Here is a 17274-nt window from a genome sequence, read left to right on the forward strand (position 1 = left end):
ATTGGGGCAGGTACGAGTCAGGGAGGGGAAAAGGTGGGAAGGGGGGAGGGGGTTATTAGGGCAAATGGAATAGGGTGCGGGTTGGAGGGAAGAGGAAGCTGAGGCACCAAGGGATACCACAAGCAAGGCCAAAAACCAAGGAAAGAAGAAAAAAGTTGTGAGGTTTCTCACACCAAATGGAGCCAAGGTTATAGAATTATGTTATAGGAGAAGATAGTGCAGATAGAGACCGGGGGCAAGGTAATGGGACTGAGGGAGGAATGGATGGAGGGACTGGAACAGTTCAGAAGGAAAGGTGTAGGGTAAAACATATTCATAAACCTCTTAAATGTATGTATACTAATGCCAGAAGCCTGACTAATAAAACTGGGGAACTGAAATCAGTGATGTGTGAGGAGGACTATGACATAGTGGGAATAACTGAGATATGGCTGGATGATAGCTATGACTGGGCGTTGATATGGCTGGATGATAGCTATGACTGGGCGTTAATGTACAGGGTTTCAGTCTGTTTAGAAAGGATTGCCAAAACTGGAGAGGGGGAGGGGTCTGCCTTTATGTAAAGTCCTGTCTAAAGCACACAGTCCCAGAAGATATAAGTGAGGGACGTGAACATGTGGAGTCACTGTGGGTAGAAATACATGGAGGAAAAAACTATAATACATTATTAATTGGAGTTTATTATAAACCACCTAATTTACCAGAGTCCACAGAAAATCTGCTACTAAACGAGATAGACGAGGCACAAATCATAATGAGTTTGTTATTATGGGGGACTTCACCTACCCAGACATAGACTGGGAAACTGAAACCTTTGCATCTCATAAAGGAAACAGGTTCTTGTCAACAACCAAAGACAATTACCTTTCCCAACTGGTTCCGGACCCAACTAGAGGGATGGCCATACTAGACTTTGTATTAAAGGGTTTCTACCACTTGCTGTGGACACATTTCGTTTTCAGACACTAGCGATCCGCTAGTGTCTGATGTACCATACAAGCCAAGTATTATATTCCTCCGTTATGAAGGTAGACTGAGCCTCTAGGTGCTGAAAAGACGCCCACATAGCACCTAGAGGCTCATTTGCATAAATATAAAAGTGCTTTTTTTAAAGAAAACGGCGGAACGGAGGAATATAATACTTGGCCTGTATGGCACATCAGACACTAGCGGATCGCTAGTGTCTGAAAACGAAATGTGTCCACAGCAAGTGGTAGAAACCCTTTAAGCAATAGACCTGACAGAACAACAAATGTGCAGGTTGGGGGACACCTGTGAAATAGTGACCATAAAGTAATAACCTTCCAATTATCATTCAAAAGAGTGTTTCTTCAGGGAGGAACAAAAATACCAAACTTCAAAAAAAAGCTAAATTTAGCCAACTAAGAGAGGCCTTAGGCCTAACTAACTGTGACAAAGTCCTCAAAAATAAAAATACAGCCACAAAATGGGATATTTTTTAAAGCATCCTAAAATCTAATTGTGAGAGGCACATACCTTATGGGAATAAAAGGCTAAGGAACAAGAAACTAATGTGGATAAATAGAACTATAAAGAAATCAATAAATGACAAAAAGAAAGCATTTAAATCACTAAAAAAGAAGGGTAGTGAGGAAACACTGAAAAACTATAAGGAAAAATATAGAATATGTCAATACATTTTTTCTCTCCAATGTAATCACTGAGGAAAATAAAATGCATAAAATACAAATCGCCAGGTTGGGATGGCAACCCCGCCCCCCCCCAGAATTATGTAATGTCCTAGCCAGACCTTTTTTTCTGATATTTAAGGACTCTTAAACTGACAGGGAGTGTTCCACAGGATTGCCGCATAGCAAATTGGTGCCAATATTCAAAAAGGGTCTAAAAACAGAGCCCGGAAACTATAGGCCGGTAAGTTTAACATCTGTTGTGAGTAAACTGTTTGAAGGCTTTCTAAGACATGTTATCTTGGAGCACCTTAATGAAAATAAGCAAATAACGCCATATCAGCATGGCTTCATGAGGTATCGGTCATGTCAAACTAATTTAATCAGTTTCTATGAGGAGGTAAGTTCTAGACTTGACAGTGGCGAATCAATGGATGTCGTATATCTGGACTTCTCCAAAGCATTTGACACTGTACCACATAAAAGGTTAGTATATAAAATGAGAATGCTCGGGCTGGGAGAAAATGTCTGTATGTGGGTAAGTAACTGACTCGGTAATAGAAAACAGAGGGTGGTTATTAGTTGTACACACTAAGATTGGGTCACTGTCACTAGTGGATTACCTCAGGGGTCAGTACTAGGCCCTATTCTCTTCAATATATTTATTAATGATCTTGTACAAGGGTTGCACAGTAAGGCTCCATTCACACATCCGCAAGTGTTGTCCGCACCCATTCCGCAATTGTGCGTAACGGGTGCGAACCCATTCATTCTCTACTCATTCTCAATTGCGGACAAGAATAGGCATTTCTATAGGGGTGCCGGCCGGGCAGATCCACAATTTGCGGATCCGCAATGCACTACGGACGTGTGAATGGACCCTAAAATATCAGACTATGGAACTCTCTGCCTGAGGAGGTGGTGATGGGGAGCTCATTAAAAGAGTTTAAAGAGGACCTTTCACTAGAATAAAACATCTAAACTAACTATACAGACATAGAGAGCTGCGCCCAGGGATCTCCCTGCACTTACTGTTATACCTGGGCGCCGCTCCGTTCTCCCGGTATAGCCTCCGGTATCTTCATAGTTAGGCTCCACCCAGTGGAACCTGCCGGCGTCTCCTTCTCCCATGCTGTAGCGCTGGCCAATCGCAGCGCTCAGCTCATAGCCTGAGAGGCTTTTTTTTCTCTCAGGCTATGAGCTGACACTGGTTTTTGCAGCTTAGTTTGCTGTTTATTAAACTTACTAGATCCTGTTCCATGTCAGTGTTACCGAGTCTTTTACCATTTAGTATGTACGGGTGACTTGCATTATTCCTTCCCATGTGCATATCTTTACATTTGTCAGTGTTAAACCTCATCTGCCACTTATCTGGCCAAGCCTCCAATCTATCCAGATCACTCTGTAGGAGTATAGTGTCCTCTTCAGTGTTAATTACTTTACACAGTTTAGTGCCATCTGCGAAAATTGATACTTTACTATCATTGAGCCAGTTACTTACCCACATACCCAGTCCGAGCATTCTCATTTTATATACTAACCTTTTATGTGGTACAGTGTCAAATGCTTTGGAGACGTCCAGATATACGACATCCATTGATTTGCCACTGTCAAGTCTAGAACTTACCTCCTTGTAGAAACTGATTAAATTAGTTTGATATGACCGACCCCTCATGCTGATATGGCGTTACTTGCCTATTTTCATTGAGGTACTCCAAGATAGCATCTCTTAGAAAACCTTCAAACAGTTTACCCATGACAGATGTTAAACTTAAAGTTTCCGGGCTCTGTTTTTGGCGCATAGCACCACATTTGCTATGCGCCAATCCTGTGGAACACTCCGTGTCAGTATAGAGTCCTTAAATATCAGAAATAATGGTCTGGCTATGGATACGGGGGTGTATGCCCTCCGGTCCTGGTGATTTGTCTATTTTATTCTTTATAAGACGCCGCTGGTACTTCTTCCTGGGTCAGACAGAACACTTTTAATAGGGAATTTACTTTTACATTCGGCATACCATCTGACATTTTACTTTCCTCAGTAAATACACTGGAGAAAAAAAATATTTAAAATCTTTGCTTTCTCCTAATTCGCTCTCTGCAACTCCTCCCTCATCACTCTGTAAAAGGCCGACACCTTCATATTTATACTTTTTACCATTTATATAATTGAAGAACATTTTATGGTTAGTTTTGCTCTCTTTGGCAATTAATCTCTCGGTTTCTAGTTTGGCGGCATTTATTTGTTTTTTACATATTTTATTTTTTTCCGCATAGTTTTTCAGTGCTTCATTGCTACACTCCTGTTTTAGTGATTTAAATGCTTTATTTTTGTCATTTATTGCTTTCTTACATTTCTAGTTATCCACATTGGGTTTTTTCTTGTTCCTTAATCTTTTATTTCCTTAGGGTATGCACCTCTCACAATTAGATTTTAGGATGCTTTTAAAAATATCCCATTTTCTGGCATTTTTTTTATTTTTGAGGACTATGTCCCAGTTAGTTAGACCTATGGCCTCTCTTATGGCTTTTTTGATGTTTGGTATTTTTGTTCCTCCCTTAAGAAACACTTTTTTGAATAACAATTAGAAGGTTTAATGGTCAAATTGTTTGCATTTTTACACCACTCAATCCAGTTTTGAAATATGGTTGTTTTCACACAGTATTTTATCATTGATTTCCATCAGTGATTGTGAACCAAAATCAGGTGCAGGTCAAAAGCATTGAACAGGAGCAAATCTTTCCATTATATCTTATCTCTGTGTAGATTCCACTGTGGTTTTGGCTCACAATCACAATGATGGAAATCGCTGACCAAATACTGACTGTGTGAAAGCGACCTATGGGTGGTAAAGTGGGTGTGCTTATCTATTTTAAAGGAGTTCTCTACATTTATCATGTAGAGAATGTTCATTTAAGGCACTTACTAATATATTGTGATTGTCCATATTTGCTGGCTGGATTCATATTTCCGTCACATTATACCAAACTTGTTTTCATGTTTATGACCACCCTGCAATCCAGCAGCGGTGGCCATGCTTGCATACTACAGGAAAAAGCACTAACCTATGTGTGCTACCATGGTCCCGGCTAACAGAGAGGCCAACACTTTTTCCTATAGTGTGCAAGCACGTCCACCACTGATTGCAGGGTGGTCGTAACCATGAAAACAAGCAGAGTATAATGTGATGGAAAACTAAATCAAGCCAGCAAAGGAAGCAATATGGATAATAGCAATACATTAGTAAATGGCTTGTATTAAATTCCTCTACATGATACACGCTATTTGCTGAAGTGAGACAACCCCTTTAATGATTTATCATTAGATTTTTTTAAAAAGTAAAAAAAAAGTCACAAAGGTTTTAGCATGAGACCATTAATAAATGTACGCCAACAAGTACGCCAAGTTTCCCCCAGTATGTTCAAAGGAGTGCGGCAGCATCAGGAGCCACTGAGCTTTGCTATATTATTTCTGCTGTCAATCAAAGATGTAGAAATTTTTATCTAGTTCAGGCTGCTATTTCTAAAAAGAATTCAGGTCATGTCAGCATGTAGTTGTGAATATTATTGTTCTGGGATTTTTTGGATAAGTGTGTCAGACTTTAGATACAATGAAAATGTCATTGACAGAAGATTTAAATGTTTTTTTTGTGAGGTTCTAACATTAAAGGGCCCTTTACACTGGCGAACAATTGAACAGATCATTGCTAACCAGCGTTACTAGTACTTCTCGTTAGCGTTAATCTGGCGGTGTAAATGCACCGATTACCCGATGAACAAACAAAACGCTCGTTCATCGGGTAATTGGATATTTTGTGCAGCACAAAAGATCATTGTTTCCCAGTGGAAGATCATGCTGTGTAAACACGATCTACTGTCGGGAAACAACAAGACAGTATGGGGAAGAGCGCTGGCATTAGCGATCGCTCCTCCCCATACTCTCGAGAAGATTGGTGCATGCAAATGCACCGTTTTTTCTCCGCTACTGATCAGCAGATGTTCCTTTCCAACAATCTCCTAGATCGTCGTCCCATGTAAAGGGACCTTAAAGGGACACTGACAGGCCTTCTGAGCATAATTAGCTCTTTATATGCCCCCCTAGGTCTTATAATAAGTTCCCAATTCATATAAGTATTATCCCTGTGCGCATTATAAAACGTTAAAAATAATTTTTATAATCACCTGGCCTTTCTGAACAAGGGGCGTTCTTTGTGCCGCATTTGTGCCCAGCCGCGTCCCAACTGCCAGATCCTTAGACACGCCCATCTCATTAGTATTCGCCGACGGGCAGAAGCAGCAGTGACAGTGTGGGGACCAGGAGGAGTGCGGGGAGCCAGGTAAGTTTATTCATTGTGAGGGGCCCGGCATATGGGGGGCATTTTATAGTCTTGGATAACCCTTTTAACACTGTAATCATAAACCAGTAAAATTCAATATCAGTCAATGTGATTTTGGATTTTTTTTAAATGTATTTAATACACACTAATTAACCAGTACACATAAAGATAAACCAGTCATTGGTGTCAGAATGTATAGACCAATGCATTTTGACAATGCCATATTGGAAACATACCTTTCTGTAGTTTGAACAAGATATCTGTAATAGTGGCATTGGGCCTTGAACAGGTGAATGTACATTATAAATGATGTGTTCATATTCAAAATAGGTATGCAAATGTATTCCCTTCTCAAAAAGTAAAAGAAAGCTGAGCCTCTGATTCCACTAGGTGTAAGCTAGCTGTCCTTTAAATCAAAGCTCAACCTTTTAAACAGACCTTGAAGCATAACGTATGTTGATAGCTAAGCCAGTACCTCTTATGCAGACAGCTATATTGGGATAATTGCCTTTCACCAGTACAAAGCAGAGGGAATTGATTAACTAGGTGAGAGGCCTTCGTCAGGTTTAGGGGGTACTATTTTTATGCAATATTTTTCACCATAAAACAAAACTGTAAACCAGGAGAAAACAGGAAAAAAGGCAGATGCTATATACATAAATATGGCAGCACCATTTAATTTTCCATGTTTAAAAAACTTTTGTGTCAGTTTTTAACCTCTTCAAGCGACATCCGTTCCCATTTTTCAAATCAGTTTATTTGGTAATAACTTTTAGCTTTTACTTTTCCAAGCCATTTTGAGATTGTAACACATCAAACTTCATGTTAGTGGTGAATTTCAGTTGATACGTTTGTTTTTCAAAATTTGAATTTCTCCACTTTTAAGACAGATAGTGATACTGCATAAAATAGTTATTACTTTACATTCCCCATATGTCTACTTTATGTTTGCATCATTTTGTAAATGTGATTTTATTTTTTCAGGATGTTAGAAGGTTTAGAAGTTAGAAGAAAATGTTTAAGAAAATTGCCAACAACACTTTTTTAAGGAGCAGTTTAGTTATGAAGTCACTTTGTAAGGATTACATAGTAGAAAGCACCCATGCATGACCCCATTTTTAGAAACCACACCCTCAAGTTATTCAAAACTGATTTTACAAAGTTTGTTAACCCTTTAGGTGTTCCACAAGAATTTAAGCAAAATGGAGGGGAAATTCTAAAATTTCAAATTTTTTGTGCATATTTTTTATTTTAATCAATTTTTTCCATAATACAGCAATTGTTAACAGCCAAACAAAACTCAATATGTATTACCCTGATTCTGCAGTTTACAGAAACATCCCATATGTGGTCGTAAACTGCTGTATGGGGACACAGCAGGGTTCAGAAGGGAAGGAGAGCCATATTGTTAATAGAGGGCAGAGTGTCACATTTGAAGAGACCCTGAGGTGCCCCTAGAAAGAAAACCCCAAAAAGTGACCCAATTTTGGAAACTACACCCCTCAAGGAATAAATCTAGGGGTGAATTCTTTGACCCAATACGTTTTTCATGGAATTTAGAAACACATTGCTGTGAAAAAGGAAAAATGTACTTTTATTTCCAATATAATGTTGCTTTAGCCCCAATTTTTTTTATTTCCACAAGGGCTAACAGGAGAAAATGCACCCCACTATTTGTTATGCATTTTTCCCCCTGTATACTGCAACACTGTATATGTGGTCGTAAACTGCTGTTTACGGCACAGCAGCATTCAGAAGGGAAGGAGCGGTATCAGGATTTTCTAACATGTAATTTGTTGAAATTGTTTTAGGGGCCATAACATTTTAATTTTTTCACCACTGTAGTATTTATTAGTATGATTTTGGGGTACTTTTTGGTCACTTTTTATAACATTTTTTGTAGAGGTTAAATGGATAAAAATGGCAATTGTATCAGTGTTTTTTAGTTATATTTTAGCGACAGCCTTCTAATAGTCATACGTTTAAACTCTAGTAGTCACCTAGCTCCCTCTAAACCTTTTAGTGAATGTTTTTTGTTATGTGTATTATGTCATCAGGAAGAGTTCCCAGACACATATGGGGTCATTTATGAAACTGGTGTAAAGTAGAACTGGTTTAGTTGCCCATAGCAACCAATCGGATTCCATCTGTCATTTTTCACAGCTCTTTTGGAAAATGAAAGGTGGAATCTGATTGGTTGCTATGGGCAAAAAAATCCAGTTCTACTTTACACCAGTTTAATAAATGACCCCAATAATTGTTAGTTTCTGTTTTTGCTTGTGCCAGGCAAATTTGTATCCACTTAAAGGGCATCTGTCAGCTGATTTGTACATATGAAACTCACTGACCTGTTACATGTGAGTTTGGCATCTGACGGCATATATGTTGGTCCCATGTTTATATGTGCCTGCATTATTGAGAAAAATGATATAGTAATATATGCAAATTAGCCTCTAGGAGCAATGGGGGTGTTACTATTACACCTTGAGGCTCTGCTCTCCCTCAAACTGTTACACCCCCCTGCAATTTGAAGTTGCCGTCACACGCTGCAGAGTTTGTTGCAGAATGTTCTGCAACTGAAAATCATTTCCAGTCATTTGAATGGGTAAGCAAGCACAAGGATTTCTGCAAGCCCCATTCAGGTGAATGGAACTTATTTTTAGTCGCGGAAAATTCTTTTGCATTCCCTGATAACATGTGTATCCATCATAATAAAACAACAATTATTTAATAACTAAATAAACTAAATATAATAAAATGTAACTATATCTCATATATATACAAATAAATTTTTGTGTCTGTTCTTTATGCACGGCCAAATGACTGGACCGATCTGCACCAAATTTGGCACATCTCTACGTTCTCAGAAACGGTATGTTCCTGAGATATTCACAAAAAATATATTACCCAATAGGAGCTTGCAGCTTCACTCACATTCTAACTGCCATTCACATGACCCTTATTATTACAATAGAAACTCGCAGGTCCTTCAGTCTTGACATACATAGTTACACCAGGTTTCCATAAGAACTCAGCCATTTTTCTTCACTGTTAGAGGTCACTTTTAAGAGGGCATGGTGCTGTGGATGTCTCTGTTAAAGGGAGAGGTGCTGTGGGTGTCACATTTTAAGGGGGCAGGGTGCTGTGGAAGTCTTATATTAAGGGGACAGGGTGCTGTGGAGGTCTTATATAAAGAGGTAATAGTGCAGTGGGGGGGGCCCGGTGCAGGTCAATGATAAGGAGGCGGAATGCTGTGGAGGTCACTATTAAGGGAGTGGGCCACTTTGTGGGGGGTCCCTGTTAAGGGGTTGGGCTGCTGTGGAGGTCACTGTTAAGGGGTAGATCGCTGTAGAGGATCACTGTAAAGAGTGCAGGCCACTGTGGAGGTCAATGTTAAGGCGGTAGGGTGCTGTAGAGGTCACTGTTAAGGGGGAGAACTCTGTGAAGGTTATTGTTAAGCGGGTGGGCCACTGTGCAGGTCACTGTTAATTCTTTTATTTTCACCCAGGCAGCCCCCCTGAGGCTAGCATCGGAGCATCTCATGCTCTGATGCGCTCCCTTGCCCTGCGCTAGATTGCGCAGGGCAAAGTCTCTTTTGTTTTCAATAGCACACTGCTGGGCAGAAACTTCCGCCCGGCAGTGTGTTTGGTGATGTCACCAGCTCTGATGGGCGGGCTTTAGTGCTGCCCTAGCTGTTTTACTGGCTAGGGCAGCGCTAAATTCCGCCCATCAGTGCCGGTGATGTCTCCGGGCTTCCTGGCAGCCCCATGGAGAGCCCCTGTAAGTCACCGAATCTCCAAAAAATGCCTTTTCCCTGTCTGGGTTCTCTGAGGTTACTTTTAAGGAGGTGGAGCATTTTGGTGTCACTGTTAAGGGGGAGGGCTCTGTGAAGGTCACTGTTAAGGGGGTGGGCCACTGTACAGGTCACTGTTAAGGGGGCGAGGTGCTGTAGAGGTTACTTTTATGGGGGTGGAACATCGTGATGTGACTGTTAAAGGGTGGGCCACTGTGGAGGGCACAGTTAGGGGCGGGGTTCTGTAAAGGTCACTGTTAAGGGGGTGGGCCACTGTGGAGGTCATAGTTAAGGGGCAGGGTTCTGTGGAGGTCATTGTTAAGGGGGTGGGCTGCTGTGGAGGTAAATATAAAGGGGCAGGGTACTGTGGATGGTCAGTGTTAAGGGGATGGGTCGCTGTACAGAACACTGTTATTGGGGCTGTAAAGATCACAATTGATGGGGTGGGGCACTGTAAATGGTCACTGTTAAAGGGGCAGGCGCTGTGGAGGTCACTGTTAAAGGGGCGGTCAGCTGTGGAGGTCACTATTAAGGGGGAGCGGTGCTGTAGAGGTCACTGTTATGGGGAACATTGTGGATATCTTTTAACCACACAAACAAACATTAAAACAAATAGTGTAAATATACCCGTGCTAAGCCGGGTCATCCTGCTAGTCTATATAAAAAAAATATATAAGATGAGAAGAAACTCAACCAGTTCAAGCCATTTACTCCCCTTTCTGACCTGGTACATTTTCCTTTTTTTTCCAGTACTTGTGTCTTTGAAAGCCATAACTTTTTTCCCATTTGGTTATGTAGATAATCTTTGCACCTACTTTCAGTGATAAATGGGGCTTTAGTTTTGTCACTTTTATTTAAGTATTTTTTATTTAGTATTTTTCTTAACTAGGAAAATGTAAAAGAAAAGGTGTAAATAGTATGTGTAACGGATCTCCTGGCACCCCGATCGGGTACCTCCGTCGATAGATGCTCCTAGTGCTTTCTGAGGACTCCAAGCACTCCACTTGACACCTTATGCACTGCAGACCCCACGAACCGCCGAAGCTTGGTTGAGGTCTCACTGTCTCCTACCCAACCTGGACCTACGACAAGGCTCCAGGCTCCAGTGGGTGAACCTCTCCTAAAACCAGAGAGCAGGAACAGCTCTTACAAGAGCTAGTAGTTATGCCAGGGGAGTATAGCAAATCTTCAGCCTATAGCAATCCCCCAGTGTCGATCAGTTACCCAAACACCAGCCTCAACTTGGTAAAGGGTAAAAACAGGAACTCTTTATTTGAACACACAAGCATTGATTTATACACATCTTCCAACAAGGTTACCACCCACAGGGTTTTGTAAAAACAGCCAATAACCACGTACAATACACTCAGACACTCCCACACAAAATCCTCCCCTCTGCCTGTGATACAATTACCTCACACTGGGTTGATGCAATCATCACAGGCAGGAGAATACACAATAGTCTTCTGTCCTGGAGACAACCGAGACGTCATTCAATTATCTCTTGGGACAAAGGGACATCGCCAATACACACAGAGAGACAATGGAACAGACCTCACTACTCAACGTATACAATGTCCCACCCTTTACAATACACATAGACATTTAACATCCCAAAATGGCACGAATTAGACCAGGGGTTCAAGTTAGTACAAGTCCTTTGTGAACAAAGGAGGCCTGGCTGATGAGAGGACCCGTAATCCAGGGGCAGGAGGCGGGCAAACAGCCCCCTCCAAAACACTGTGGCGAAGTGGCTTTCGCCACAGTATGTTTTTTAAATTTTTTATTTTTTGTTAAAACATATTTTTTATTATTGTTGTTTTGATATATGGGATGCATCGGTTATGATGGCTGGAGGTGGGGCTAGAAGCTGCAACGTGACTGGAATGTTTTTAATTTTGTATTTTTTAACATTCTTTTATTTTACACTTTTTGTCCCACAAGACCTTTGAGGGACATTTAGCTTTCCATATTTTTTATTGCTGATTTCTCCTGTAACCGTGGCTGACATAGAAATACAGCCACCAGAAGGTTTGTACAGGAGATGTACAGTCTCGCTGCAGAGTTCACCTGGGTCTGCTAAGACCCATCCCCTCATGCAAGCTCCCGAACCCCAGTGATCACATGGCTGCTGGGATCGGAGCAGGAAGCTGTCGGATATGAGTTACATCGTGAAAACTCATATCCGACAGTATAGTCTAACACAGGCGTTCCCATGGTGATGGGGACGCTTCTAGTTAGAATATACTACAAACTGTGTAGATGACTGCCCCCTGCTGCCTGGCAGCACCCGATCTCTTACAGGGGGCCATGATCAGCACAATTAACCCCTCAGGTGCCGCACCTGAAGGGGTTCATTGTGCCTATCATAGCCCCCCTGTAAGAGATCAGGGCTGCCAGGCAGCAGGGGGCAGACCCCCCTCCCTCCCCAGTTTGAATATCATTGGTGGCCAGTGCGGCCCCCCCCTCCCTCCCTCTATTGTATTAATAACATTGGTGGCACAGTCTGCCCCCCCCCTCCCTCCCTCTATTGTAATAAGAACATTGGTAGCACAGTTTGCCCTTCCCCCCGGCCCCCCTCCCTCCCTCTATTGTAATAAGAACATTGGTGGCCAGTGTGCGCCCCCCCTCCCTCTATTGTAATAAGAACAATGGTGGCCAGTGTGCGGCCTCCCCTCTCCCCCCCCCCCCGATCATTGGTGGCAGCGGAGTTCCGATCGGAGTCCCAGTTTAATTGCTGGGGCTCGGATCGGTAACCATGGCAACCAGGACGTTACTGCAGTCCTGGTTGCCATGGTTACTTAGCAATAGTAGAAGCATCATACTTACCTGCTGGCTGCTGCGATGTCTGTGTCGGCTGGGAGCGCCTCCTACTGGTAAGTTACAGGTCTGTGCATTGCTAAATGAACTGTCACTTCCCAGTAGGAGGCTGGACACAGACATCGCAGCAGCCAGCAGGTAAGTATGATGCTTCTATTGCTGCCACCAATGATCGGGGAACTCCGCTGCCACCAATGATCAGGGAAGGGGGGGGAGAGAGGGGAGGCCGCACACTGGCCACCATTGTTCTTATTACTATAGAGGGAGGGGGGGCCGCACACTGGCCCCCATTGTTCTTATTACTTTAGAGGGAGGGAGGGTAGGCCGCACACTGGCCACCATTGTTCTTATTACAATAGAGGGAGGGGGGGCAGGGGGGGGCAGTGCGCACACTGTGCCACCAATGTTATTAATACAATAGAGGGAGGGAGGGGGGCCGCACTGGTCACCAATGATATTCAAACTGGGGAGGGAGGGGGGTCTTGCCTCCTGCTGCCTGGCGGCCCCAGATCTCTTACAGGGGGCTATGATACGCACAATTAACCCCTTCAGGTGCAGCACCTGAGGGGTTAATTGTACGGATCACAACCCCTCTGTAAGAGATCGGGTGCTGCCAGGCAGCAGGGGGCAGTCATCTACACAGTTGTATATTCTAACTAGAAGCGTCCCCATCACCATGGGAACGCCTCTGTGTTAGAATATACTGTCGGATCTGAGTTTTCACGAAGTGATCCGTCTGTATGAAAGTAACCTACGGCCACGGATCACGGACACGGATGCCAATCTTGTGTGCATCCGTGTTCTTTCACGGACCCATTGACTTGAATGGGTCCATGAACCGTTGTCCGTCAAAAAAATAGGACAGGTCATATATTTTTGATGGACAGGATACACGGATCACGGTCTCGGCTGCAAAACGGTGCATTTTCCGATTTTTCCACTGACCCATTGAAAGTAAAAAAAAACGGAAAACGGCACAACGGCCATGGATGCACACAACGGTCGTGTGCATGAGGCCTAATAGGAACAAAATGTTTTGCCAAATCTGGAAAGTTCTCCATCCAGTCAACTTACTCTTTAGGGTTCTCACTTGAAATATATCATATGCGCTCATACACTCTCAATCGACAGAAACTGTTTAATCTAAAATATTACCTTGTCTAATGTAAAAGTTACTACACCCCTCTAAATTTTTTTATTTATTTTTTGCTTTTTAGCTCCTGGTGGTAAAAACATGGTAGACCACCCATCTCCACCTAGTTGGAAGAATCTGCGTAGAAAGGTCTAGTAATTCCAGTCCTGGGAGAGTTGGGATGACCCTACAATTAAATTTAGAGACCACTCCAAAAAGTCCCTCTCAGAATTTTTCAAGTTTGGGACATTCCCACCATAAACAAAGAATGTTCTCTGTCGCCAGGGGCATAGCTATAGGGGAAGCAGCTGCTTCGGGGCCCTGACCCAGAAGGGGCCCATCCAGGAGGAGGAAGCGGACTAAAAGATTTTGTCAGGGCCCCCTCAACAGTATTACACAATTAAATTATATACAGTGACAGTATAGACAGTGTAGAAATTGGATGGAACAGCTGCCAGGCCTGGTCTGAGAGAGCGATCTTTACTAGCCACAGAAATGGGGGCGGCATGAAAGGAAGAGGTTGTAAAAATTACTGGGTCAGGGGGGCCCCATTCAAAAATTTGCTGTGGGGCCCAGTCATTTCTAGCTACGCTAGACTAACTTAGAATGGCCAATCAAACGAGCATGGTCGGCACCAGTACATTTCAGATAGAACAGCAGAGCTGTGTTTGGTTTTTACTCAGTGGAACAAAGAGGGCATAAGCAAAATCCAATAGAAAGAAAAAAATAGATCCAGAGCACTCACCAGGCCATAAAAGTTTATTTTATTTCAATTCCTTAAAACAGCGCTAAGGGGTAGCTCAAGTGGTACAATCAGATAAAGCCTACAGCCGGTTCGCCTACAGAGATGCTTTTTCAAGGCATGATGGGATAGAAGGTCAACCCACGATCCATTCTGCTTCACAGCGGAGGAGACATTTATGTCTATCCATACTGCCAGCGGGTTGCAAGATCCATTGTAATCCTGTAAATGAGAGACATTCTGAGTTTATATTGTGTTTCTCCTTTAAATTTTTGATTAATCTCAGGCATCCTTTTCCTGTACTAATGTGATTGTCCATATTGACTTATTTGCTGGCTAGATTCATTCTTCCATCGCATTATATACTTCCTGTTTCCATGGTTACGACCACCCTGCAATCCATCAGTGGTGGCCATGCTTGCACACTATAGGAAAAAGTGCTGGCCTCTCTGGTGGCCGGGAGTGCGCATAGGCTGGTCCTTTTTCCTATATTGTGCAAGCACGACCACCACTGATGGATTGCAGCCTACCTGATCCAGGGGAAATAAGAATATCTATGAGCAATCTCCATATTTAGTAGTCTATAACTCGCAGGTGACAGTGGGTCCATGACTGGTTTTAAAATTGAAATTATTTTGTCTTCCCAACATCTCTTTAGAGGGGCTTTCTCTAGCTCAGAACCTGTTATCAACTTTATGCTGACTTCACTGAGGGCAGCATAAAATAGTGACAGAAATGATGATTTCAGCGGTGTGTCACTCATGAGCTAAAAGTAAGTGGTTGCGGAGAGCCAGCATCATAATCACTGCGGCACAGGCCTTGAAAACAATCAACTCTACCTGAGAAGAGTCATGGTTATTCATAATCTCCTGCTCTCCACGCCAATCTGCTGATGGTTGGAAGTTCTCTACTAGAGAGAAAGGGAGAAAACTAGGTAGAAGACTGTCAGTCACCAGCGGGTGGGCAGGGAGAGCAAAAATTCCTGAATAACCATGACTCTTCTCAGGTGGCCGTGACTCGTTTCCAGGCCCAGTCTGCAATGGTTGTGATGTTGTTTCTCGGCAACCACTTTCTTTTAACTTTTAAATGACAAATCGCTGAAATCAACTCACCTGTCTCTACTTTATGCTGCAGTTAGTATGGGCAGCATCAAGTTGATGGCAGGTTCCCCTTAAATGAGGGATTACAGTTATGTTTTTTGATGGCACAGATTTGGATAAGAATTGTATTATACTCTGGTAATTTTCTAACAAAAGTAATACTCATGAAGAACTTTAATTTCCAGGGAAAAGAAGATCCTTTGTTCAGATGCAGGATGTCATAATGTATAAAACATGGAAAAGCTGTTGAAACTGCCAAAGGCCAAGAGCATTAAAGCCAATTTAAATTGGCAGCATGATACATTCCTAGTGCAAATTTGGGGAGTTTCTCATCTCACCACTTTAAAGGGGTTGTCCGGGCTGCAGATATTGATGAGCCAGGATAGGTCATCACTGTCAAATTGTTGGAGGCCTGACACCTGGTACCTTAGGCAATCAGCTGTTTGAACAGGATAACAGGATGCAGCGCTTGTGCGAGTGCTGCATCCTCTTCATTGTTTACCTGCACACTGCCTAGATTTTAGTGGCGGTACAGATGTTCATTCCATTCAAGTGAATATGAGAGGAATTACACTGCACCACCTCTGCAATGCAGACAGCGTGCAGGTAAACAATGAAAAAAAGGCAGCGCTCGCACAAGTACTGTCACGCCCTGCTCTGTGAGTGATCTGAAAAGATCTATCAGACTTGCTGCATGTGATTCTATCTGACAGATTGCTTTGTTGTGGCTTTGGGGGATCCCACCCCCTCACAGGTTCTGCCCATTAGTTTGTTAGTGATACTATTTATACCTGCCTCTCACTATAGCCCTTGCGGTTTATAGTTTCTCCTGGAGTTCGCTGCTGGTGTTTTGTGGATCTCCTGCTCCCAGTTCAACAAGTCCTCCTTTCTTCCCTTCTGTTGTTTGTACGGGCTAGGCCTTAGGTAGACACGGGTTCCTTCATCTGCAAGGAACCGGTTGTCTTATCTCCTGCTCCCTAGCTAAGGGTTTGTATAGGTTGCAGGAGGGCTTAGGTTCGAGTGCATGAACACTTCTACCATCGAGATTTGTTCATGTTGGTAGCAACCAGGGGGCTCAGGGAGTATCAGGTGGTGACCTTTCCCTGGTCCCTAGCTGTGGGGGCCTGCCTGCTGTTTTGTGTAATTTTGTTGTGTTTTGTTTGCTTCCCTTCCCTCACCTTCCGTGACAAGTACCTTTCAAGCAATTGATTGACGGGTGTGCTGGGTTTCGGACCCTCGCTGGTCTGATATTGATAACCTACCCCTTGAATAGGTCATTAGTTAGCATTACTATTCACAATCCCTTTAAAGAAATCACGACTGCTTACGGCATCATTGTTGATGGCGGTATGGTAACTCACAAAACCACATGCCCTTTAATACTGAACACCAAATAAACTTTTTTGATCTAATTAGTTGATATGATCTTGCTGTAGCTTGTATGGCCTTGGTATTAGACTCTTGCAGCGTGGCCACGGTGTGTGGCCTAACAATTTAGGAGCATTTCCATAATGTGGGTTTGCAGCATTCTTGGCTCAGAGGCCAGATGTTGCACTGTAAGGACTATAACTTATATTAAATCTTATTAACAAACTATAGATTTTTGTTTCAGATTTCCTCATTTAGAGCATGAGGATTTGCTAATTTTTTTCACAAAGCTTATGGGTTAGCATTGTTGCCATACAAACTATGGATTGAAGT

The 17274-nt window shown here is 42.7% G+C and overlaps 1 protein-coding gene across 2 annotated transcripts in view; it reads left to right on the forward strand.

Moving 5' to 3' along the window:
* Nucleotides 1-17274, forward strand: part of ITPR3 (inositol 1,4,5-trisphosphate receptor type 3) — a 498562-nt gene that overhangs the window by 52747 nt on the left and 428541 nt on the right. The gene's annotated exons all lie outside the window — the stretch shown is intronic.

This window comes from Bufo gargarizans, chromosome 3, assembly GCF_014858855.1.
Source record: "Bufo gargarizans isolate SCDJY-AF-19 chromosome 3, ASM1485885v1, whole genome shotgun sequence".
NCBI lineage: Eukaryota > Metazoa > Chordata > Amphibia > Anura > Bufonidae > Bufo > Bufo gargarizans.